This window comes from Trachurus trachurus, assembly GCF_905171665.1.
Source record: "Trachurus trachurus genome assembly, chromosome: 10".
In the NCBI taxonomy this organism is placed as follows: domain Eukaryota; kingdom Metazoa; phylum Chordata; class Actinopteri; order Carangiformes; family Carangidae; genus Trachurus; species Trachurus trachurus.
In genome coordinates, this window is record NC_139894.1 from 25,146,102 (window position 1) to 25,152,101 (window position 6,000).

Here is a 6,000-nt window from a genome sequence, read left to right on the forward strand (position 1 = left end):
AAACTAATGGTCCTCATTTCATTGTTTGAGTCATTACATACAAAATTGTTGTCAAAATCTGTCAAACTAATTTTAAATGTTGGGAGAACCACTGTAAATTCAATTATTCAAACATTTCAGGGAGAACAGGTATGTATAGTATTGGACAGTAATTCAGCACTAAACAATCTGCACTAATGTGTCAGGCATTAAGCTTACAGTGGGACAAGAACTTTTTACTTTTTACATGTATATTACAGCTTTACAGATTTACAGTATGGTACTCTATGGATGTAGTGTATAGTGCTGTCTTGAGCATTTTCAGGTAGTGTCACCAAGACCTGACTTTTTTGCATTGGAAACCACTTTAGAGAATAACATGACAAAGCCATTTGACTATCTTGCTCATAAACGATGATGTCAGGACTTCTCATTTTGATGACAGTTTCATTGACATGAATAGCTACTTGCTTTTGAGGGATGAACTATCAATTTTGAGCAAGTGATGCACTTTTGCAGGTTATCCACTACTGTACGTTTTGCAGTTTGCACTAATTGTTCAGAGAAATGCACTAACTGTTGTGCAAATGTTAATAGTGATGTGAGAAAAGCACCAAAGCGACTGAGAAAAACTGTAATTACAAAAAAATGGCTACACTTTACCTACTGTATAGGGGTAACTGGAATTTAGTTTGATGTGTTCACAGCATTACAAAGTGACAGTGAGAAATTTTAACAGCACCATGTCTTTGCAGAAACTGTTTTCCTGTTACGCTGAATAAACCACACAACATGTTGTCTACAGGTTTTAGGAGAAGCACTGTGTACTGAAAAAACAGCCCATATAAGACAATCAAACAACAAGATCTGTGGATTATACACAGAGTAAAACCTGGGCAACCTAGACCAAACATTTTTATCTGGGTGGATGTCGGTAGATGGAAGTGAAAAAATGTGTGTTTTATACAGTATATTTATTATTACATGCAGCTCACCATTTGGACCCAGATTAGAGTAAAGCCAGTCTTCTATGGTGTATTGTAGCTCCAAAATGAGAAGGATAATAAGGTAATTGTAAGCATGCAGAAAAATATATTAAAGTGCTGATATTTGTTGTACAGGTAATTCATGATCATGTGAAGAAGGAAAAACCAGGGAAAACGATTAAGTGATTCAAAAACAATGGGAGACTGCAAATGAGCAAAAAGTCCAGTCGAGCTAAAACAGCGCTCAGGTGGCTTTACCTCAATTTACCAATGATATTACAGCTCAAGAAACAGACACACACATGCACATACTCACCGGTGCCTCTCACCACCTTCCACAAACACCTTTAGCCTCATAGCCTCCTCATGGACTCACATAGAGATAGACAAATACATCCCCACATACACACACTCACACACATGCTCGCACCTCTGCTTGCGGCGCTCTTATCTGCAGAGTGCCAGATAGGTGCTGTGTGTCCTCTGAACATCCTGATCTCATCTCCTGGCAAAGTGATTGACAGCTCCGACAGCTGGGCTCCATCCACTCTGAAGACTTTTGGACAACCGCACACACGCACGCACGCACGCACGCACGCACGCACGCACGCACACACACACACACACACGCACACACAGCAGTCTAAAAGCAGCAGAAAGATGAAGGAGTGGGAGTAAGGGGAGGGGAAATGATGATGGGGAAAGGAGGGTGGAGGAGGAGAGGGGGGTGTTTCACAGATTGATGAGAAGATTCTGTTCAGAGGGAGATTGATGGATAAATGTAGATGCAAACATTAAGATGGCCATGTACATGTAAACATATAGGAAAAATCAACTTAAGGGCAAATGGGCCGAGTCAGGAGGGAGGCGAACCTGAGTGGGCAGTAAACTGCGGACATGTGAAAGGATAATTATCCCCTCGACACGTGCAGCGCCAGGCCCACGGCTATACACATGTGCATATTTAAACACGCATTCTCTCTGATACACACTCTGAAGAGCGATGAAAGGGCAATTATTGGGATGCGAGGTGCAGGAGCCTGAAGCTCAGGGTTGAACGCCTCCGGGGATTGCTCGGGTGTGCGCCAATCCAGGTGGTGGTGTTTTGTCACACACTAACAGACACACACACACAGCGAGGACTCATCAGCAGACTAGGAGCAGCTAGTCGGCCCGTCTGCACATATTCATGTGTCAGTAATCACTCAGCATCGCCTTGTTTTCCCTGACTGCTCAGGCTTGTCAGAAACACTCAGGGTAACACGCATCACTCACTCCTCTGACATCCATCTTTGCGTGCGTGCATGTGTGGTCAACAGGAGTATGTGTGTACGACCTATCTCCATCGCCGCCTCAGGAATGACAGCCAGCCCATCATTAACCTCTCTGCAAGACTTCATGACATGTCTGCTACCTGCGGCGGCCATTTTCTCTCTACCCGTGAGCCGCGGCCTATATATAAACCGCGATGAGGACGAGTGATAAGGTGCCGGAGATAGAGGACAGGTCACCAACTTCAGCGTAGCCTTCACAAATTACCCTTTAAACGTGTATCAGTACCCGTGTCAATGAATAAAACAGTTTCAAAGAGGGAAAAAAGGCTATTGAGATTAGGACCTCGGGAGATTGATGTATCGAGTAATGTGCTGTTCAAAGCCACAGTCAGATATTGTCACTTGACATAAAAGCAATGAGTTGAACTCACTTTGAGAGAGGATTCATGGGCTAAGACCATCGACTTGTCGCTGGATATAGTGTGGAGGCTGTGATAAGACTCAAACACAGCAGGAGGGCCTAATCCAAACCACCTAACTCCTCAGATGCTGAGCTGCACAACACCATGGAGATGATTAAGCAAGATTCCTCCAAGATAAATGTTTTCGCAAGAGATTACTCCCTGCTGGTGCATAGCAGACAAGTTGGCTCGCTGACTTCGACAACTCCTGAAATATATCATCTGTGAACGAGATCAGACTTTCTCATGTGCAGGAATTTGTCATAATTGGAATGATTGCTGATGGACTACCGTGAGAGACACGGGGGAGTGAACTCTGAGTCATAAAAATGTCACGTTATAGTCCCTCAAACATTCAGCAACAATTGTTGTTCCTTTTCATCCTGTGCTCAAATCTGCTGTTTTTCAAACTTAATCTAAAAGATGCCCCGTGTTGTCTTTCAGTTTAGAATCTCTGTGTTTTTGTGCCAAACTGAATTAAGGGCAGAAACAAATAATATGTGCCAGAAAAGGATGTTTCTTTTTTTCCTCCCCTCTTCCTTTGCACTGTGAGACACTTCCTCATACGCTGAAGGATAGCAGAGGCCCATCACACTTAATTTCCTCCCAGATTCTGTCTTGTTTGCTGCCGCTTCTGTTGCTGAATCAACATCACGGCAGCCTGAGATAACGCAGTGCAGTGTCAAGATTATGTCCTCAAGTGTAATTTTACAGAGGCTGCCCGCTGCACTGACCAAGTTCAGCTGCTAAGCTGGACAGAAGCCTGTGTGTGTGTGTGTGTGTGTGTGTGTTTCTTTTCCTTCCATATTGTCAGAACAGAAGCACACTGTATTACAGCAAGCAGTTCTCTTTATTACCTTTCAGTAGAAACTAGCAGGAAAAAGCATTACAGCATGTGACTCAATTGTTTCCTGGCTGCAGTCCATATGTCTGATCAGACTTCCATACACATCTAGAGCCATGTTTCTGTTGTCGCTGCTGCATTTTTTTATTAACAAATTAACTTTGTTGTGCACATTCATTCTTACAAGCACTGTTAGAAATCTAGTTTTATTAAAGCTGTTATTTAGAAAAAAAAATATCACAAAAAAGCAAAAATTAGAAATTTTGTGAAGCGGGACTTTGTTATTTGCTATCCTCCCTCATTAATGATCTCCCCACCCGCTGTGTTTATCTTGTAACCTTTTCGAGTGGTTGGGGAAACGCAGCACACACGTTGGCTGTGGGGAACAGAAAGAGACTTTACAGTTGTACATAAATCTCAGGTATTAAGCAAGAGAGAACCATGTTTGGAGACAGACAGAGATATAAGCATACCTGTAGATTAAGCTAAAATGAGGCAGGAAATTACTCTGCATGTTTTAAGAGAGGCTTCTTTTCAAAGCAACGGACAGTGTCGATAAAAGCAGCAGAGAGGCAGATCCTGCCCCTGTCAGCCATCTTGCTCTTTGTGATGAAAGATGGGGAGCATACGTCAGTCCGACTGCCCACAAGTCCGACGGCTCATTTCTCCGACTACCCATTCTACAGTGTTGAGGTTAGGTTTAGGGTAAGGTTAAGGGTTAGGGCTACTTAAGTCGGAGAAGTGGGAGGTCGGACTGATGGACGCAAAAATAAAGAAATGTATGGTCGGAGTCGGAGAAGTGGGTGGTCGGAGAAATGGGTAGTCGGACAGACGTCATGCGCCCATGAAAGATCAGTGGATGTGTGTGTGTGTGTGAACGGACAGTGGACAGCCACTGCTTCTGTTGGTGAGCTTCACTTAAGCCCATGTGCATCTTTCATTGTGTGTGTGTGTGTGTGTGTGTGTGTGTGTGTGTGTGTGTGTGTGTGTGTGTGTGTGTGTGTGTGTGTGTGTGTGTGTGTGTGTGTGTGTGTGTGTGTGTGTGTGAGTGTGTTGCATATAATTCTGTTTGCTTCCAAGTGAATCCTAAATGCCAGATCCTCAGACTTAATAGGCCCCCATTAAGAAATTATCTCTGGTGCTTTTGTGCCTTTGCTCAGAAAAACCTAACTACCAATTAAGTGGTTGTGTGCCTAGATGGCCCATTTGCTTGGCTGTTGGTAATTATGGGTTTTCTCAGTGTTTCTCGCTTCTCAAGCCGGCCCTTCTCCTTTTGATTAGGCTTCTCCAGAGTATTACAATCCACAAACTCTGTCAGTCTCTCTGAAATTAGCTGTCATTCCAACTGCATGCATTTTTTGTCATGCCTCCAGAGGAAGAAGCCACGGTTGGACCACAGAGCTTGAATGAGTACATACTTTGTTTATACACCTAAGATGCTGTTGCAAATGTCTTTTAGATGTGTGTTTACAAAGACTCTGTAAATCAGAGGCAAAAACAGTCAACAAAAAGTGTTACACTGACAAAGGGATCTCTGTGCTGAAAACTGTAGCGTAACTCATGTCTTTGACTGTGGCAGCTGAAGGAGAGGCTCCAGCCTCGCTGTCATTATGTGACCAGAATGTAATGTTAGACAGACCTTGCACAGCAAAGCGTCTGTAATTGTACTTTGGTGCCTTTATTTGATCATTATGATTAAAGCTTCCCACGTCAAAAAAATCTAAAATATTCAACAAGTCTTATAGACTGTAAATACATCACCGCAGCCAGAAGTCCATTCTAGCACAAGACCAAATATACATTTCTTTTTTTTTCATGTAGTCTTTTGAATAAAATTCCTTCAAAATGTTCTCACTGACTAAACCTTTTTGTTGTATTATGTCCTTTATATCATTAATTTCAAGAACGGTGGTGCAGGGTCTAACTCAAAGGTGCTGATTAATTTAGGTATTTTCATTTGCATCTCTGTAGAGGTCTAATAAGGCAATTAACCATGGCAGAGTTTACATTAAACACATTTTATTTTAGGTTCTCAAGCATCACAATACCTGGAGAAGAAACAAGGAATAAATAATAAATCCTCCACTTTAGAAACCCTGTAAAAGTGATACTTTTCTTTAAAAAAAACCCTTTTTATTGTCCAAAAGTTCTAGCAATAATTTTTAAATCCAGAGAAACTCTTATTTTATCACAGTAACACACCGTTTAAAGGGACAACAAGGAGTTTTAGAAAGCGAAGTGTTTTCACACTATATATATTCCGCGAAACCGAAAGTAAGGAAACGCTGGTCGGCTCGCCCAGCATTTCCACCACCACTACTAATAACAAAATAATGATAGAGACAAAGCGATATATTTATCGAAAATGGGCCCATTAACAAGTGTGGGTAGCGTCCACATTAAAGCAGAAGTAAGCGATCCGGTTGTTTTTCTGACTTCTTGTCAGCCGATGGAGT